Here is an 18,245-nt window from a genome sequence, read left to right on the forward strand (position 1 = left end):
CCTCCAAACAGTTACATGTTATGTGCTAGTTCACATTCTTAACCAAAGTTCAGAATAAAATATATTGAATGTCTTACACACTAATACTCCAAAGTCACAGAACTTGGTCTTCATATATTGATGAATAAACTTACCAGCTACCACAGGGTGGCACTGCCTACCAGCCAATGGTTCAATTTCAGCAGGATTACCATCTTCGTGTACAGTACTGAAGTTACTAATATTTTATATTTTGCAAAAATTAAAATGTTTAACAAATGCTCATGTGAGGGTCGGCCTTTGGCAAGGGGGTTAAGTTAACCCTGAGACAGGCGGATCTCACGTCAGAGTGCCTGGGCTGGGGTCCCGAGTCCTCCACTTCAGATCCAACTTCCTGCTGACAGGCATCCTGGCAGGCAGCAGACGACCACTCAATTACCTGAGCCCTTGTCACCACATGGAAGAGACAGCGATGAAAGAAGACTGGCACAATAGAATTTGATACATATCTGAAAATTTTCATAATATAAAGTATAAATGATGATGATGATGATGATCATCATCAAGTTTGCTCTGGTGGAGAGCAATAGCAGAAGCAGGATAAGAGAGCTGTGCGGTTCAGTCATCCAGTCCTGGGCACTGTGTGTGGTTAGAGGTGGGTAGATAGGGGATTGCTCAGCTTGTGTAGGTGTGGACTTGGGGGCCAGTGCCATGGCATAAGCTTTCACCGGCAGTGTGGGCAACCCAGGTGGGTGGCAGTTCATGTCCTGGCTGTTCTACTTCCCATCCAGCTCCCCTGCTAACAGCCTGGAAAGCAGCAGAGGGTGACTCAAGTCCTTGGACCTCAACACTCATGTGGGAGAAGACCAGTAAAAAACCCAGCTTCGCAACAGCCTAATTCTCACTGTTATGGCTCGTTGTATGCCTCACCCCTCTGTAAACTTTGCCTTTAACATAAAAATAAATCTTAAAAAAAAAAAAAAAAAAGTAGTAGGTGCCCAACACAGTGACCTAGAGGCTAAAGTCCTCGCCTTGAAAGTGCTGGGATCCCATATGGGCGCCGGTTCTAATCCCGGCACCCCTGCTTCCCATCCAGCTCCCTGCTTGTGGCCAGGGAAAGCAGTTGAGGACAGCCCAAAGCCTTGGGACCCTGCACCCACGTGGGAGACCTGGAGGAGGTTCTTTGATCCGGCTTTGGATCAGCACAGCACCGGCTGCTGCGGTCGCTTGGGGAGTGAATCATCAGAAAGAAGATCTTTCTCTGTCTCTCCTCCTCTCTATATACATCTGACTGTGCAACAAAGGAAAAAAAAATCTTAAAAAAAATCTTAAAAAAAAAAAGCCGTAGTTACGGATCTGGACCATGTACCTGAACAGAGCTCTACAAATTTAATCACAGTAACTGACTTAGATTGCTTTCAGAAGACACTGTGATCAGTCAACTGACCAGCCTATGGACAATCAGTTAAGCTGTAACCAACTGACTGGTTGACTGACTAGGTATTGACTAATACAGATGTTTTCTGTACTTCACTTCCGTTTTCCTGCAAAGGCCACCTGACCACATGGTTGGTTGGAATTCTCAGAACCTACACTGCTTCGGGGAGCTGCCCAATTTGAGTCACTTTTGTATTTTGCTTTACTCAGATAAACTACTGAATTTAACTAGGAGTTTTCATTTAATAGGATATGTGAAACTTACACACTGATGGGGAGTGATGAGGAAAAGTATCAGGAATTACCTGAGACTAGACCTCCACCTTACCAGGAATTTCATATTACTCTGGTTTTTTTCAAGCAGTTTTGAGAAGGTTTTGGAAATTATTAAAATGCAGATTGGAAGGAAACTCTTTTGAGGGATTCTTATTTTACTAGGGTAACATTCTGACACTTGTTTAAATGGAACAACATATGTTAAACCACAGATTACAGTTTATGGTCCTTGCAACACCGGCTGATGAATAATTCATTCTTTTCAAGCGACAGCCTGCTGGAGGAAAGAATTTCTTCTCCACTGGTCTCTGGCCCAAAAGCCACAATGAACTTTAAATACAAACTGGTTTCATCTACAATGCCCTTCACAAGTAAAACCATTAAAACAGGAGAGAGTGCTTAGAGGGATACTGGCACTCACTAAATGATCTGTCAGCAGGCTGAGTTTGACCTGACACGGCCCTTCAACATTCATCAGATTTCTCCCAGAATAGAGCACAACCTTTCCAGCACCTGTCTGCTTTTTATATGATCAAAGGATTTCTGGGCGAAACTCCACTGGTCAAATCTCTTTAGAGAAGGAAAAAGTTGAAAAACACCAAACTTTTCTATAAAGGAGTAGGGGAAAAAATTCTTGATATACACACGTAACTCACAAAGAAGAGTCATATGTAGACTCAGAATCAACTAGCACCAGATCCAACCTAGCACAAGTCTATGTGAAACCTGCTTTAGCTTTGCATTTCAAACAGATGAAAATAAACTAGCCTCCACAGGGAAATGAGCATGGCCCATTCCGCATAAGCAAAAGAAGGCTTCAATGCCACCAAGAGCCAGGAGTAACTTTTACTCAGTCGAATCGACCTAGACATAAAGGGAATACTTATCAGAATATATTTTAAAGGAAAGAAAATCATTAAGAGAGATTACTTGAGATCCCAGCATGGCATCTATCAAAACACAAAGAACAGGAATATCCCTGAGGGGGCTGGCATTTTCATGTAGCAAGCAAAAGTGCTGCCTTTGACGCTGGCATCCCATACAGGTGCAACTCCTGTACCCAGGCAGGAGACCCAGAAGTTCGTCCTGGCTCCTGGCTTTGAATCAGCTCTGGCTGTTACAGCCATTTAGGGAGTGAACCAGCAGATGCAACATCTCTTGCCCTCTAACTCCTTCAAGTTAAAAAAAAAAAAAAATAGCCTTTAGGACAAATGGAGCCCACAGGTGCACTGTTAACAGTTCTATACTGAACATACTGGCGCATTTTAGGCTGCCAGGTTAAGTAAATACATTAAATGTGAAATTCATGAATTGCACTGACACATCAGTTTCATCTGCTTTTTGTGTAGCTATGGGGAAATCTGAGATCACAAATGCAGTTTACAACACGTCTCATCAAGGTTTCTGGACAGAAGTGCTCATTTGGGGAAGGCGGAAGAGTGATGAAAAGGTGACTGCACAGCTGGGAAAGGTAGAGCAACTGAGTCGTCTTGGTATGCGGAGCTTTAGGTTTCAAAGGGCATCTCTGAGGGAATATTCTGTGGCTGGATCTTTTGATCTGACAACCGACTTGCCACAGGTGGCTAGATGCTCAGGGAGAATACAGGGGGCAGTCAGTTCAAACAGTGTGCGCTGCAGGAAGCAGAAATAAAAACTTCTGGCCAGACCTGGGGCAATGACTCAGTGGCTAAATCCTCACCTTCCATGCGCCGGGATCCCATACAGGCACTGGTTCCTGTCCCAGCTACTCCACTTACTATCCAGCTCTCTGCCTGTGGCCTGAGGAAGCAGTACGGGATGGCTCAAAGCCTTGGGATGCTGCACCTGAACGGGAGACCAGGAAGAAGCTCCTGGCTCCTGATCGGCTCAGCTCTGGCTATCACAACTACTTGGGGAGTGAACCAGTGGATGGAAGATCTTTCTCTGTTTCCCCTTCTCTCTGTAAAGCTGCATAAAAAAAATATTAAAACACACAACACACACACACACACACAAAAAGGCTCCTGGCCGAATGGCTCATTCAGGAACTGTCCTCTGTGCAGAGATGATAACTAAGGCAGAGTCGAGTATCCACACTTGGGTCAGGGTGGTGTCACCTCTGCAGAAACCAAGAGGAGTGAAGCAGAAAAGGACTGAGCTATGAGCTTGAAAGGCCTTGAAGGCCAACATACAGAGCTGTTTCCTTTAATTCACCGTAATCATCTTATGCCTCCATTAATAACATCTCTGAGCATATGTGTAGCTTAAGTGTTTCCTCTGACCCCAAATCCAATTGCAACTATTATTAGATTAAGATAATGGTAACCTATCTGAAATAGCTGAGCCAGAGGAGAGCACAGGGCACAGGGCACAGAAAATACTGTTGGTTACATCATGTAAATGGAAATATCAATTTCATTAAGTGGAAAATGACCAAGTATAGAAATAGTTATTTTTCTTTTCCTTTTTTTTATTATTTTTAATTCATTAATTACATTGTATTATGTAACACAGTTTCATAGGTACTTGGATTCTCCCCACCCCTCCCCAAACCCTCCCACCATGGTGGGTTCCTCCACCTTGTTGCATAACCACAGTTCAAGTTCAGTTGAGATTCCCCCACTGCAAGCATATACCAAACATAGAGTCCATCATCTTATTGTCCAGTCAAGTTCATTATTTTTCATATAGTGTAAATTTTTAAGAGACTGATTTTTCTGAAGTCAACTAAAAGAAAAATATATAAATTTCCCATCTAAATGTATTATTAAAAAAATTCCTAAATGGCCACTTTTATTTTTCTAATGAACATAGTTTTGCTATGCTTAAAGAAGTAACTTTTTTTTTTATTAACTTCAGAATTTTGTCTAATACCTTTGCTTTAGGCAAAAAGGCAAAGGAAAAAAGGTGTGCTAACTAAGCTTAAACTGTTAGCTACCTTGCTAACCACACATGGCCACAGTACTCCCCAACAGTTTTCCGAGCTAAGCGAACAGGAGCGCCGAGTTTCTCAAGGTCTGTCCCCACCGACGGCCATCAGCATGCTGCCATTCTCCAATCCTTCCCATTGCATTCATCTTCAGAGTGACACGCGCTTACCACACCAACAGCAAAACTAAGCACAGCATGCTACCTGGAGAATAACCGCTAAATTTCAGTTTTAATATAGGTATCCATAAAGAAAAAGTTAGTAACTTTATATAAAAAAATCTATTTCACACAGTTTCTGCAGAATTTCAAGTATTAAGCAGTACCCAAAGATAAGAGCTTCATCCAGTGCATTTAAAAAGTATCAGAGGCAGAGACAGGGAACTCTCATCTGCTGGTTTACTTCCCAAATGCCTGCAATGATCCTAGCTGAGTGGGGCTCAAGCCAGGACATGGCAGGGGGTATACACAATCACTTGTGCCAATCATATTGCCTCTCAGGGTCTGCCTCAGTAGGAAGCTGGAGTTTGGTAGTGAACCCAGAGGGGTGTCTAACCCATAGGGGTCAAATGCCTGCCTCTGTTAGTTGCATCTCTGATGATTCCAAGACATCTTAAGGTCTCACACGCCAATGAATAGCTGGATGGTTTTACAGGGATTGTCTTTCCATCTGTGAAACACATCTCAAGTCTACTAGTGTGAGTACTGGACAGTGAACTGAAACTCCAGAAAAGAGATCAAGTAAGCATTTGGCTGGCGGACAAGAGCTCAATGACAGAATGAGCAGGAGTCTGCACTCTGGAGAAACAGGGCTAGTGCCTTGACAGGCTTTCGGCAGCAACAAGGATCCACATTGTTGATGACAAACTAGTCCGGCATTATTCGCTGTAGGGCTCACCAACTTATCAGATGCCAAGACCCTTCTTTAAATACTACAGGACTCTCAGAGCCAACTTTGTAGGCACTGCATCATGAAGCATTGTCTAGACAACAATGAAATCCAAGTACCAACATTTTCTATCACATTAAATCAGTATTTCTTAAACCTCAACTATTTGGGCATGTAAGAACACTCCCCCGTGATTCAGGACTGTGAAATCTTGTATCTGCAAATAATTATCCCAAAAGGAACAAAAAGCAAGATTTCTGAAAAAAAAAAATATTCAGTCAGGTTACTCAGAAAAAGCACAGTGTGTGCCAACTAACAGTGCTTGCAGATGCTCTGGAGGGGACCCTACACGGATCACGGAGCTCTTCCTGCCTTGGCGAGCAAGTTCCCCCAGCAGCCAGGCTGTACCCTCAGTGAAAACCACGGCTCTGGACTCTACAGAGACTAAGTCTGCGCAGAGAAGAGGTAACCCAAAAGCTGAAAGGATGGAAATGCCAGCTGAGTCCTGTAACATGGTATGTAAGAAGACAGTGGCTGACCGGGCTGTGCCTAGGTTTCTTAGCCAGCTCCTGCTCCTAGCCCCAGCTTCCTGCTAATTCAGATCCCAAGACACTGCAGTGATGGTTCAACCAACTACAAGCACCAGGCAGGTGAACAGGGGATGAGAGCTTACATTTTTTTTTTAAATACTAAAACACAGCAAAATTCAGATACTGCTGAAGAAATAAAAATGTCCAGGATGGTTGAACTCAAAAAGAAGGGGTCAGCACAGAGGCATGGCAAGTTAAGCAGCAGCCTGTGATGCTGGCATCCCATGAGAGAGCTGCCTGAAGTCCCCAGCTGCTCCCTGTACTGTGCCCTGGGAGAGCAGAAGATGGTCCAAGGTCTTGGGCCCCTGAATCTATGTGGGAGACCAGCCCTGGCTGTCACCATCATTTGGGGTGTAAACCAGCAGATGGTAGAATGATCTCTATTGCCTTTCAAATATAATCTTTTTAAAAAGGACAGTATTTCATTCCTTTTTCTGTGTGAGTAGTATTCCACCATGTATGTTCACAATCCAAGTCAATTCCATGCCCTAAACTACAATACACAGGGGTACAGACAACAGCTTCACATGCTGATACGATTTCCTTCAGATAAATCCCAGCAGTGGGATGGCTGCCCATAGGACAGATCTAGTTTTAGATTTCCATGGAATGGCCATACAAGTTTACGTCTCCCCCAGCAGTGTATCAGGGTACCTTTTTGTCATTTTTCATTTTTGGATGATAGCTGCTCTAAATGGGGTTGAGGAGAAATCTCACGTAGTTACATGCATTTCTCTACCGGCTAGTGGTCCTGAAAAGCTTTTCATGTGTCTGTCGGCCATTTGCATTTCATCATCATGCAAACCCCACCCTTAATGTGTATTTTTAAATGTACCAATAGTAAAAAAGTTTAAAAAGTTAAAAAGGAAAAAACCTAAAAAAAAAAAAAGGAATCAAAGCAGGAATATAGTCCTCTTAATGTTTTACATGTCTGAGCAAAACAGACAGCTATTCCTTGCTAGCTTAGTCACTACAACACTACTTTAGCAAATCAAGTGCCTAGCTATATATTCCATTAAGATAATTCCCAGACTATCTGGGGCAATTTTTCAGTCTTTAAAACCAATCAGACAAAACGAAAAACTCAGTCTGCTGAAATGAAAATTAGGAAAACAAGTATGAAGGCAAAGATGCATTTTTAAAGAAATATAAAATGCTCCAACCAGCTGCACATGGAGGATATGGCAGTCTATCAGAACCTGGCACCACAACAGAGGACAGAACAAATCGGTCAACTACCCCAGCCATATGTTGGCAGTGAAAAACTGGGCAAACGGAGACTCTAAGGTGGACTATGTCAATCAGTGGATTCTGTAGCGACCTCACCGTGCTTGGAATGGCAAGACTGGCAACAATTCATAACTGCTGAACTATCACAACCATTTGAGCAAGACCCTTGGAGCATGGCCCACATCAGGGACCTGGGATGGGTGGGAGACTGGGTGGGGCTTCTCTCTTTATCTCCCCCTTTACCCCAGATGCAGAAAAAAAATGTGGAAATAATAGTTTAACCCACTTTCCTGTAGCCCTTGAACCTTTGTGCCCTAATTAGCTATGTAAACATTGTCAAAAATAAAGAAAAAAAAACTGGAAAAAAAATACGATGCTCTTTTTCTAACTATAAGTCTTCTGCTGAAACATCAAAGATGCAATGTGGAATTATCTATTCTGGTTCAACTGCGGCTTGGGGGACGCGGAGTAACTCATATAGGCATATACTTGGGATGAATCGCTGGCATTCCCTCCAGAAGCTACCAAGTTGAAGGTTATACCCTTGCAAAGGTCACTTGACTCTTTTATGATCTGCAACAGTGTGTGCCTCAAATGCTAGCAAAGTTTTCTGGCCAGGAGAAAATTTAAAAAGAATCATGGGGCAGTGGCAGGGTGAAGTGGGAGTGTTGCATAGACAGGGCATGCCACAGGTGTGGCTTCGGCTACCCTTCACCCATTAGGGAATGCTGTTATATAACACCCAACAGTTTCACATTTAGCGTGCATATTTGCATTGGCCTTTTAGGTTGAGACAAAAGATTTCCTATTATTTATATTTACAAGCTCTACAATTCTGGTCCTAAACCCAACATTAAGCTGGAATTTGTAATTAAATCATACACCCTTTTTTTAAAAAGACTTATTTATTTTTATTACGAAGTCAGATATACAGAGAGGAGGAGAGACAGAGAAGAAGATCTTCCATCCGATGACTCACTACCCAAGTGACCACAATGGCCAGTGCTGTGCCAATCCGATGCCGGGAACCAGGAACCTCTTCCGGGTCTCCCACACGGGTGCAGGGTCCCAAAGCATTGGGCCGTCTTCGACTGCTTTCCCGGGCCACAAGCAGGGAGCTGGATGAGAAGTGGAGCTGCCGGGATTAGAACCGGCGCCCATATGGGATCCCGGGGCGTTCAAGGCGAGGACTTCAGCCGCTAGGCCACGCCGCCGGGCCCTAAATCATATACCCTTAACCTAACCTCAAAGATACTATTTACCATCTACTTTCTCCGGGTCTCTATAAAATAACAGCCAGCCTGGGACAGTACAAGAGTCATTCGTAATCTTGGCACAAAAGGTTCCCCCCACCCCTTTTCATTAAATGAGAACATGATCCCTTTGAATAAACCTGCCAACTAGAGAACGGTTTCCTCATTTCTGAACACTAGTCACATTCTTACTCTAGATACTGCCCAATTCAGTAACCATTTTGTGAGTAGAAGGATAATGAGAAAATTTTCTTATCCAGCAATGAATGTATATTCTTCTTATGAGAGGAATGGCAAGAACTACTTATATGAATTTAGTTAAAAATACATGTGCATATTTACACTCATATTGCCATTATACAAGACATTCCATCTACTGCCTCACTTCACAAATGGCCACGGCAGTTAGGGCAGGGCCAGGCTAAAGTACCTGGGCCATCACCCAGTCCCCTCACAGTACATTAGCAGGAAGGTGAATCTGAAGCGGGGAGCGGAAGGGGCTGGCACACGTAGGTGCTAAGGTGTGACAGGTAAAGCCCCTGCCTGCAGCATCCCACGTAAGTCCCAATTTGAGTCTACACAGCTCTACTTCCAATCCAGCTCCCTGTCAAATGTCTGGGAAAGTAGTAGAGGACAGCCCAAAGCTTTGGGCCCCACACCCATGTGGGAGACCTGGAAGAGGCTACTGGTTTTGGACTAGTCCAGCTCCAGATGTTGCAGCCATTTGGGGCGTGAACAAGCAGATGAAAGAATCTCCTTCCCTCCTTCCCCTCCATGACTGCCTTTCAAGCAAATGAACTAAAAAGGCAGAGCAGCTGGCACCGATACGGGAAGCAGTAGCTTAACCTAACATTTTTATGAAATAATGTTTACTATATGCAAGACACTGATGAAAAGAAAGCTTCCACGTAATTAATAAAAGGGATTCAGAGGCGGGCATTTAGTCAGTCAAGACGCCTGCTCTCCACATGTAACACATGGCTCTGATACCATTCCAGCCTTCTAGAAAATGCAGATTCCGGGAGGCTCTGGTGATGCAGCCCACACGGAAAATCTGGACCGAGTTCTCGGTTCTGGCTCTGCCCTTAGCACCGGCCCAGCTCCACTTGCTGCAGGCCTGCAATAAGTACACCAGCAGACAGCATCTCGCTCTGTAGTCCTTTCTCTCTGCCTTCAAATAAGTAAGTCAATATTTTATAAAGAGGATTTATATGTAGTAAAAGATTTTCTGTCCACAGACACTTAAAATCCAGTAGTAATGACTGTTTCTAGGAAGGGGTTCTGGAGAGACCAAAGAATACCGTGATGAAGGATATACACACACACGCCAAAGCAGGGAGGATCACACTCCTCCTGAGCGAATCAGCAAAGGACTCGGGAAGCAGCTGGGACTGGCCTGGAAGGATGAAGACAGGTGATGGGGGAGGCAAGCTGAGTGAAGCAGTTGGAACAGTCCTCCGTAGCTTTTACAAATACAAAGTACAAGTAAGGTGAAGAGTGGAGAGAACCTGACTTTCAGGTAAATGCCCAGTACACCTATGCCAGGAACCTTTCCCCATGAGTCAAGCCAAATAAAAGTGCAGGAATTACATCTGTAGGCAGGCCCTGGGGAGCAAAGCCTGGCTCGAGGCCCAAACTTGGCAAGGATTCCTGAGAACTTAACTGAGGGGCTCTCTGCTCAACTCTTAGCCTAAGGACAGCAAATCACTCAGAATGATTCTGTCTCAGCAAATGTCAACCCAATAAAGGAAGTTTAAAATCATCATTTCTACCTTGTAAACTAGTATGGCAAAAGAGGTGAGGGCAAGAGGCTGTGAGGGTAGATTTGGGTTCAAACCCCAGTGCCAGCGCTTAGGCAAGGTGGACTAGGGGTGTGCTTCACCGTCTTCATCTATAAACGGGGTATCATTTCCATCACTTCAAAGCTGGTGTGAAGAACAATGCTACTGTGCTCACAGTAGACCACCAGTAAATGAAGAGTCATGTTCGTCTAGAAGAAAGACCAATCAGCAGTAAACAGACCAGTCTAGCCTACAGCGACTGGGAAAAAAAAAAGAGTATTCTCACTTGCAGGGTGCCAGTTCTACACACACTGGTCTGTGGTCACAAGTAGAACAATGCCTGTCCTCAGATAATGTATAAAAGATGAGTGACCCATTCAGCTCTTGCAGGCACAAGTCCACCACCATTCACCATTCCATTGAACCCTGGGCAGGGCTTGGATGTTCACCAGGTAAGTTATGCTGCCTATCAGAGTACCCGGCTCTGGCTCCTCACTAAGACCAGTCACAGCAGGCAGCAACCACGGCTCAAGGAGCTGGGCTCCTGCTAGCCAGATGGGAGATGCAGATGGAGTTCCTGCACCCTGGCTCCCACCTCCAGGCCACTGCAGGCATTTGGGTATCATTAATTCAACAGGAATATTTTCAAGTACTAAGGAAAAAACATACTTGTCCCAAGAAATGTGCAAAGGAAAACGCAATCTCCTGCACAATGGAGAAATAAACTTCCTCCTTCTGCCAGAAGTGATGTGAAAGTGTTTTAACAACTGCCCATTCAGAACCTGCTGCCAACTGTGTATCAAGATTCAGTCCTAAAACACAGAGAGATATGTAAGTGGGATCAACTGTTTTTTTGCTCACTGCCATAACCCCAGTGCATCTACTGCGATCTTCTCTCCTCCTTTCTGCTCCTCTGATGCCACCTTCGAGAGCCGAGTCTCAGGCTAACCACCCTTTCAACCCCAGGGGCTAGTCAAACACGGGGCGTGGCAGGTCTATACAGAGAGCACCTGTGCTCGGGTGGACGGGGCCTCCCGCCCCAGCAGACAATCCTAGTGCCCAAGACTCCGCACTGGCCAGCTGGACACAAGCAGTCCACAGCTGAGCTGATGAGCCTACCTTTACAGTGCTGTTTGCACCAGGCAATTCACTGTCCATCCCCCAGCCTGATCATTCTTTACGCATTTCCCAACCCAGTTAACAGCAGTCCCGACTTTCAGACTAGAAACTCCAGTGTAAAACCTCTGAATCAACTTCAAGCCCTCTTTCTCTCACCTTCTGCAGCCAGTTGTCACTGAGTCTGAAGTAAGTTTGAAGCGTGTCTGAAGCCCAGCTACTTTCCTCCTGCCTAGCTCATCCCTACACCTGAGCCTTCCTCACTGGTCTTCTGTTTCCTGTTCTCTCACGTCCTTTATTAAATATATATATATATATATATATATATATTTATATTTATTGGAAAGGCAGATACACAGAGAAAACGAGAGACAGAGAAGATCTTCCATCCAATGGTTCACTCCCCAAGTGAGCACAACGGCCAGTGCTGTGCAGATCCAAAGTGAGGAGCCAGGAGCCTGAAGCTCCTCCAGGTCTCCCACGCGGGTGCAGGGTCCCAAGGCTTTGGGCCGTCCTCAACTGCTTTCCCAGGCCACAAGCAGGGAGCTGGATGGGAACCAGGGCTGCTGGGATTAGAACCGGCCCCCATATGGGATCCAGGGCGCATTCAAGGCAAGGATTTTAGCCGCTATGTTATCGTGCCGGGCCCACATCCTTTTTTTTCCTTTTTTTTTTTTTTAATAACCTTGCTATATCTATTTTTTTTAGATTTATTTTATTTGTATTGGAAAATCAGGTATACAAAGAGGAAGATCTTCCATCCACTGATTCACTCCCCAAGCAGCTGCATCAGCCAGAGCTGTGCCAATCCAAAACAAAGAGCCAGGAGCCTTTTCCACGTCTCCCACACAGGTGCAGGGTCTCAAAGCTTTGGGCCGTCCTTGATTGCTTTCTCAAGCCACAAGCAGGGAGCTGGATGGGAAGTGGCGCTTCCAGGATTAGAACCGGTGCCCATATGGGATCCTGGTGCGTGCAAGGCAAGGATTTCTGCTGCTAGGCTACCGCCCCAGGTCCTATTCACCTTATTCTTCCAGTCAAATACCTCCCATGAACATTCTGTTCTCATTTGCTTATACATGTGGAAACACTGTGAAACGATGCCCAAGAGACTAGGAACCCTGACTGCTCCTAGGGGAAGGGACCCTGTAGCTAGGAGACCAGGAGGAGAGACTTTTCTTTGCACACTGTTTGACTGCCTTTTGAATTTAGTACCATCTGAATGTGCTGCCTCTTCAACAAGAACCAAAGCAAAACAAAGCAAAACCACATTCTGAAGTATCCTATCAAAATAAAACACCCAATTTTGTAATATCACCATTATGACCTTCAACAATTTACTCTCAACATTTTTAAGATTTATTTTTATTGGAAAGTCAGATCCACGGAGAAGAGAGACAAAGTTTTCCATCTGCTGGTTCACTCCCCAAATGGCCACACAGCTAGAGCTGAGCTGATCTGATTTGAAGCCAGGAGCCAAGAGTTTGTTTTGGATCTCCCACACAGGTGCAGGGTCCCAAGGCTCTGCTGTTTTCCCAAGCCACAAGCAGGAGGCTGGACTGGAAGTGGAACAGTCAGGGCAAGAACCGGTGCTCACATGGGATTCTGGCACTTTCAAGTGGAGGCTTTCATCAATTGAGCCATTGCTCCGGGCCCTTCTCAACCTTAATAGAATCAGTTTTCAGTAGCACCCGTGCTTCCTTGCCCCTCCCCAGCACTGCGGGCTGGAAAAGAGTTGCAGTTTGGGGAATCTACTACTGTGCTTCTGATGATCCCTCAGCCTGGACAGTCCTGCCGTTCTTTTCATTTGCTTGAAAGTCCCACAGCTCGAGGTCCGATTCTGTGCTTGCACAACACCTCCTGTACACTCTTCACTGCTCCTGTGCCTGTCTGCCTGTCCCACCACGCTAGGAAACTGCAGGGATGAAGCCTGCTCTGTTCCCTCAGTCTTCTCCAACACCTGTGAGGAACTAACCAGCAGAGGACAAGCAGTGAACAGTGAGTTCAGCTGACTACACAGCAAAGGCATGACGCCAACACTCTGGTCTGTAAACCTTCATCCAACAACTCCAAAAGAGAAGATTTCAGCACAATGCAGGCGTCATGCCCTGGGCAGGAAGTCGTTACAATATGCTCATCACATACCTTATGAAAAGCACTTGAAAAGGAGGCTGGAGCTTACATTTCACAGGACAATGGACAAAAAGTCACAGTATATGCAGAAGAAACCCACTTTAGAAACTAATATACAGAGTAACAATTAGAGTTATACTTCAGGTGTCACATTCAATATTACATGCACTGCACCAACTAGTTCGGAAGCAGATTTGGAGGCCTCCCGCTGTACTCCTTCCATGGTACCACGCCCATCTTCTTGGAGAAATTTCACCAGTGAGGCAGAGCAGAAACATCACCCCTCGTCCTTTCATTTTAGTTCTAACCACCTAAACAAACCGCTGGACATTTTTTTCCTTCAAGACACTAATGAAAAGTAAGTTGTCCCCTCCCCAAAACTGTGATAACAGATAAATATATATCACTTTACAAAATTTACATTATCTGTAAATAAATTAACATGTGTGTAAAATACATTTACAGAATATGCTAACCGTGTTAACCAAAGGCCGCCAATTGCTATGTAATTTAGCATACATCAATAACAACGATAAGCACCAAGAGGCAGGAACCAAAAGAACTTAAGTTCTAAAATCAACACACGCCCAAGACATCCAAGTTCAGACTGCCTCATTTCACAGACATGCTAATGACCGGATTAGCAATTAGTGGTCAACTCAGAAGCCATTAAAGCTTTGCAGTATCTACAAAGCTTTCAACTTACAACTAACTGGTACCCAAACACTGAAGTGAAAACAGAAACAAACTGTGCTACATTCAGCACAGCCACTGTTTGGCATCGTCCTCAAATGGCAGAACCGACTACTTTAATAAGTCAAAAAACTTACAAGCTAACATCCTAGAAAGATGGAAATGTACAACCACAGGAGTCCAAAAAGTGACACATTCTCATTGTTTTCAAAACAGGCCATTGAAGAACAAAAGAAAAATCAGTGCAAAAACCTGCTGGAATTGGCCTGAGTAAAAACAGCACTGTGCCCTGCAACAGAAAACACGCTTTGTAGGAAGTCACTTTTGTCCTCCCCGCCTGGCAAACATTCTGCTAACCGTTGTGGTCCTCAGGCTTCACACCAACAACTCAGTCGGTTCTGCAACAATTCGCCACCTCAAAAACAACTGTTTAAGAATCTAGTAAACTTATAAACGGTTACATGTCACACAGCCAAGATGAACAAGCTCATCTAGGAAAGCAATGTAATAGCAGTTAGAAAGAAGGAAGTAGAGCCCAGCGCAGTGTCCTAGTGGCTCAAGACCTCACCTTGAACGCGCCAGGATCCCAGATGGGTGTCAATTCTAATCCTGGCAGCTCCACTTCCCATCCAGCTCCCTGTTTGTGGCCTGGGAAAGCAGTCGAGGATGGCCCAAAGCCTTGGGACCCTGCACCCACGTGGGAGACCTGGAGGAAGTTCCTGGCTCTTGGCTTCGGATCGGCACAGCACTGGCCGTTGCGGCTCACTTGGGGAGTGAAGCATCGGATGGAAGATCTTTCTGTCTGTATCTCTTCCTCTCTGTATATCTGACTTTGTAATAAAAATAAATAAATCTTTAAAAAGTAGCACAACCTTTCTGGAAGGAGCTAGAGTAAGATTTATTATCAGAAGTCTTGGCAAATGTTCATTGTCTTTGATTCAGGAATTCCTCTTCAACGAATTTATCCTAAGGAAATATTCACCTAAGGATATAAACACTAAAGCATTATTTAAAACTGGAGAACATGAAGCAGCTACGTTCATCAGTATGGAAATACACTGAATTTATATATATGTGTGTGTGTGTGTGTATTAAGAGTATTTGAAAGCTTAATACACATTATTCAATGTTTAAAAAAATGTGTATATGTACATTTATGCAAAACAGCTGAATGACACTGATTCCAGTTGTGAATCACAGGTATTTCATACGGTATTTTCCTGAAAATGTGTTACTCAGAATCATTAATGCTAAAGCACACGCCCGTAAGCAAGATACTTGGGTTCAAGTCTTAACTATGATGTTAGCTGTACCAACTTAACAGATGAGGAACCAGGTCTGGATTAAGGGAAGACAAGAACAACTACACCTAGCTATTAAAAAAATCAGATACTGGGCCAAAGGCCCCTGCAGCACCAGCACCCTACGTACACTGATTCAAATCCATACTGCTCCACTTCCCAACCCACTGCTCCCTGCACCTGGGAAGCCAGCCAAGGATGACCCAGGTCTTTGGGCCCTGCACCCACTTGGGAAACACAGAAGAGGCTCTTAGCTTCTGGTTTTGTCCTGACACAACAAAAGCTGTCCCACCCACTTGAGGAGTAAATCATTGGGTCAAAGACCTCCACCTCACCTCTCTCTGTAACTCTTTAAAATAAGTAAATAAATCTTTAAAAAATATACAGTCTTGGGGCTGGCACAGAGGTCAATGGGCTAATTCTCCTCCCTGTGGCATCAGTAACCTCTACGGATACCGATTCGTATCCCAGCTGCTCCACTTCAAATCCAGCTCCCTGCTTGTTGTCTGGGTAAGCAATGTAGGGTGACCCAGGTTATTGGGCCCCTGCACCCATGTGGGAGACTCAGAAGAGGCTTCTAGCTTCAGATCGGCTCAGCTCCGGCCGTAGTGGCCATTTGGGGAGTAAATCAGAGAATAGATCTTTTCTCTTTCCTTCTCTCTTTGTGAAATCTGCCTTTCCAATAAAAATAGACAAATCTTTTTTTAAAAAAAATATTTACTTTTATTTATTTGTACTGGAAAGTCAGATATACAGAGAGGAGGAGAGATAAGACAGGAAGATCTTCCATCCACTGATTTGCTCCCCACGTGGCTGCAGTGGCCGGAGCTGAGCCAAACTGAAGCCAGGAGTCTCTTTTGGGTCTCCCACAGGGGTGCAGCCAGTAGGCTCCGCACCAGGGATAAATCTTTTAAAAAATAAAAATATATAGTCTTGGGGCCAGCACAGTGGCACTGTAGCTTAATCTTCCCCCTGTGCTGGCATCCCGTAAGGGCACAGTTAGAGTTCTGGCTGCTCTACTTCTGATCCAACCCCCAGTAATGCCCTGGGAAAGCAGTAAAAAATAATCTAAGGTCCTGGACCCTTGCACTCATGTGGGAGACCCAGAAGAAGTTCCTGGCTTCAGACTGGCCCACCACTGGCCATTAAAGCCATTTGGGGAGTAAACCAGATAAAGGACAATCTGTCTCCCCCTCTAACTCTTAAGTAAAATAAATCTTTTTTTTTTTTTAAGATTTATTCATTTTATTACAGCCAGATATACACAGAGGAGGAGAGACAGAGAGGAAGATCTTCCGTCCGATGATTCACTCCCCAGGTGAGCCGCAACAGGCCGATGCGCGCCGATCCGAAGCCGGGAACCTGGAACCTCTTCCGGGTCTCCCACGCGGGTGCAGGGTCCCAACGCATTGCGCCGTCCTCAACTGCTTTCCCAGGCCACAAGCAGGGAGCTGGATGGGAAGTGGAGCTGCCGGGATTAGAACCAGCGCCCATATGGGATCCCGGGGCTTTCAAGGCGAGGACCCCAGCCGCTACTCCACGCCGCCGGGCCCGTAAAATAAATCTTTACAAATATGTACAGTCCTTTAAAAAGCAACTTTACTAAGTGATATCTTAAAAACAGCCATTTCATGAAAAAAAAAATCCTTTTAAGACTTCTGGCTTCAAAAGTTAAATTTCTTGAGAAATAAAATACTGTTTACTTCCTTTCCCAAAGTATTTTCCTGAAAATGCTGAAACCAGAACCCCAGCTAAGTCAGGTCGCTAAATGTCTGGAGACCTACATAGAATGAATGTTAAGAGAAGCAGCACTCCACCTACTTACAGGACACAGTTCTGGGACACTGTGTGACCCCTTGTAGTAACTCTGGAGTCACACACCAGGACAAACTCCAGCTGGATATTGTTGCAGCCATGCAGGTTATGAAGTATCCAGTTTCATAAAATAGTGTTAAAGTTCAGGAAGAGCCTCCTCCCACCCAGCACTGCTCCCTCAGCGCCCCACAGCCAGGTGTTATCTGCTACAATTTAAAGCCTTTCTGGAAAAACCTGTCCTCTAAAAAGTATACACAGTTAGGCTTCTAAAACAATATTACTGTGCCAACAAAATCACCCAGAATCCTTTGATTATTCACAAATTGAGAGCACCTGGAATCTGAAAACTTTTTTAAAAAAGAAATTTTCAAGATTAAATTACATGACAACAAAAAAAGGTACATCAACTACGAACTACTCAGTGGCTTTCTAAATTTGTATTTCTTTTCTTGTAGATGCATTTTATTTCCTTGAAAGGCAGAGACAGACAGAACACATTTTCCATTTGCTGGTTCAGTCCCCAACTGGCTGCAGTCACCTTCAGCATCAGACACATCCCAGGAGCTTGGAATCCCATCGAGGTCCCAGATGGGGGGCAGTGGGCCAAGGCTGTGGACCATCCTCTGCTGCTTTCCCAGGCACATGAGCAGGGAGCTGGGCTGGTAGGGAAGCAGCTGCAGTTAATTCAAAATACAGCTCTGATAGGGAATACGGGGTCATGGGGGATGGCTCACCTGGCTGCGTCACAGCACAGCACCCCAAACTCTCAACTCCTGCAGTCCTAGATACCTGTTTCATGAACCTATAACTTTTCTTCCTTAATATGCCACAGGTTTCTCTGTAAAGCA

At 44.8% G+C, this 18,245-nt stretch overlaps 1 protein-coding gene across 1 annotated transcript in view; it reads right to left on the reverse strand.

Annotated features, from left to right (window-relative positions):
* PPTC7 (protein phosphatase targeting COQ7) overlaps window positions 1-18,245 on the reverse strand; it is a 41,696-nt gene that overhangs the window by 14,741 nt on the left and 8,710 nt on the right. The gene's annotated exons all lie outside the window — the stretch shown is intronic.

The sequence above is a fragment of the Ochotona princeps genome, chromosome 29 (genome assembly GCF_030435755.1).
Source record: "Ochotona princeps isolate mOchPri1 chromosome 29, mOchPri1.hap1, whole genome shotgun sequence".
Lineage (NCBI taxonomy): Eukaryota > Metazoa > Chordata > Mammalia > Lagomorpha > Ochotonidae > Ochotona > Ochotona princeps.